This window comes from Silene latifolia, chromosome 1, assembly GCF_048544455.1.
Source record: "Silene latifolia isolate original U9 population chromosome 1, ASM4854445v1, whole genome shotgun sequence".
Classification (NCBI taxonomy): Eukaryota; Viridiplantae; Streptophyta; class Magnoliopsida; order Caryophyllales; family Caryophyllaceae; genus Silene; species Silene latifolia.
In genome coordinates this window covers 55722813-55725686 of record NC_133526.1, presented here as the reverse complement: position 1 = coordinate 55725686, position 2874 = coordinate 55722813, and the positions used below count along the sequence as shown (strand labels likewise).

Genomic DNA, 2874 nt, shown 5'->3' with positions numbered 1-2874 from the left:
ATGGAAGTCTAATCACAATAGACTCTTTCTCAACTTCTTTAGCCTTCTCTTCACTTCTCTTCTTTGATGAGTCATTGATAGTTGTCTCTACCACCTTAGGATTTCTCCTTAATGGTTCAATCACATCACTTTGCTTGTCATTCTTCTCAACAATATCTTCTTCAATTGGCATCTTTGGTCCCTTATATCTAGTACCACTCCTCAAGTGGATAGCATTGATGGTCTCATGTCTTGTGGGAGGATTACCTTGAGGAGGTAATTGTCCCTTTTGTCTTTGGGAGCTAGAAGAGGCCAATTGAGGCAATTGAGTCTCCAACATTTTTTTGTGAGCAAGGATATTGTTGATGGTAGTGTCTTTGGCTTGGCTATACCTTTGCATTTGAGCAAAGAAATCTTGTTGGCTCTTTTGCATTTGGAGGACCGCTTTTTGAACATCAAAAGCTTGGTCATTGGGTTGATTGTAGTATGGTCTTTGAGTAGGATTTCTCATTGGAGGAGGTGTATATGTGGGTTGAGGGTTTTGGACATTTTGGTTCTTGTATGAAAGATTTGGATGGAATTTGGTATTCTCATTATAGTAGTTGGAATAAGGTGTGCCATTTTTGTATGCTTGGAAGACATTCACTTGTTCACTTGTTCCTCTACATTCGTTTTGATCAATGTCCCGGTTCCACAACTTTCACACACTCCATTTGGGATTGAGGATGTTGCCATCATAGCATTGACATGTTGTTTAGGTGATTGGGAAGCTTCATCAATCTTGGCCATGTCTTTCTAAAACTTCAAGTTTATGGTGTCAATATGAGCACCTAGTTGAGCACCCAATTGTGTGATGCAATCCACCTCATCCGTCCCTCCTCTAGTGGCCTTTCGTGGCCTACTATATCAAGAATTATGAACCGCCATCTCTTCGATTTTAGCCCATATTTGGTTGTCATCAACCTCGGTGAATCTCCCATTGGAGCCCATATTAAGCACATTTCGTGAGTCTTCATATAAGCCATTCCAAAATTGTTGAACAAGGAACCATTCACTAAGTCCATGGTGAGGACAAGAGTGACAAGTGTCCTTGAATCTCTCCCAAGCTTCATATAATGATTCCTCATCCCTTTGCTTGAGACCGGTGATTTGGGCTCTCAACACGTTAGTCTTCTCCGAAGGATAGAACTTCTTATAGAAGGCAAGTGCTAACTTCTTCCATGAATCAATTCCAACGGCAGCCTTGTTTAGGCTCTTTAACCATTGCTTTGCGGTTCCGATCAAGGAAAAAGGAAACAACACCCATCGAATTTGGTCTTGGGTCACTCCGGTTTGAGAGATTGCATCACAATAGTCACAAAAAGTCTCCATATGTAGGTGATGATCTTCACTAGGCATCCCTCCAGATTGGCTTCTCTCAACTAATTGTATGAATGCGGATTTGGCAATAAAATTACCAGTTAAGTGAGGTGGTGTAGGAGTACCATTTAGTAGGTTATCCTCGGTTGGTACGGAATGAGATGAAAATTTAGGCATTGTGGGTTGATTTTGTGGTTATTTTTGAATTGGGTTCTCCTCTCCTTCTCTTGCAAAAGGGTTGGTAAACTCAACACTATACGATTGGTCAACACCAATGTCCACAAGTTCTCCAATACCCAAACTTGTTGAAGCCCCTCTAACGGTTCTTCTAATGTTGGTCAAGGTCCTTTCAATTTCGGGAACAATAGCTAAAGGTCCTTGTGATCTCCTAGCCATGTAAAAAGCAAACAATTAGAAAACAATTAAAACTACCTTGAGGAGTTTGACTTCCCCAAGGTTAAGAAAGACACAACTAAAAACAACAAATGATAACAATTCAATTGAACATCGTCCCCGGCAACGACGCCGTTTTTGATTCGGTCTAAACTTTGTCGTCTAAGCTAACCAATCAAAACAATATTTATAATCTTCAATAACTACCCTTAGTAGAGTGGCAAGTAAAGGTCGGATCCCAAAGGACGGGTATTGAATTAAGTTATCGGTTGTAGAGAGCTATGTCTTAGGGTGTCACAAATTGGGTTGAGATTTGAGGTATCAAACTAAACTACTTAACAATGAAATGTAAAGAAATGAAGGTAAAACAAGCAAGTAAAGTAGGGGTTTGTAAACAATAGATTAAAGGCACTAGGGTGTCATGGGTTGATAAGGGATTCATGGTGGTGATTATACAAACATGTTTACATAGTTGCAAGCAAATTATTGTTGTAGTGGAATCGAGATAGTTTATGTCTTACAATTCCTCGGAAGATTTGGGTCTCAGAGCCGAGTCGGTCAAGACTGTACAACACCTACAAGTCGACTTAGTTTCTTCATATTCAAATTTTATGCATGGTCTAACAAGACTCGAGTTAGTTTATATCTTACACGTCTTGTTGAATAGATAAGAGATGTATGCATGCAAGGTTTTCAATCAAGCAACTTATCAAGCATAACATGTGCATAAGTTGAAACTACAACAAGCAAGCAATCTTATGGAAACATATTAGATTAAGTATGGATCTACCCCCATGATTTAGCTCCTATAATCCCCCATTAACCCTAGCTAGGAGACTACTCACTCATGATTATGGTAAATATGCTAATAAAGGTGTCAATCATATTAACAAAGTTAAACATGATGAATGAGTAAAGCAATAATTAAGCAAGGGTAAAAGGGATTATACCAACTTAAGGATGATCCAAATAATAAGCAAAGAATAATAGAAGAACACTTGATGAATGATGAAGAGTTTCCAAGTCTTCAATAAACCCAGATAGTCTTCAAATTACCCAACTAAAACTAAGAACACTTGAATGATTAAAGAGGAATTAAGATTTGATTAATAATGAATTGAGTGAATACAACTTGATTAGTAA

At 38.5% G+C, this 2874-nt stretch overlaps 1 pseudogene; it reads left to right on the top strand.

The window, feature by feature from the left end:
- The first annotated feature begins 1036 nt into the window (after nt 1–1036).
- Nucleotides 1037–1135, top strand: LOC141620739 (small nucleolar RNA R71; annotated as a pseudogene).
- The last annotated feature ends 1739 nt before the right edge of the window (nt 1136–2874 follow it).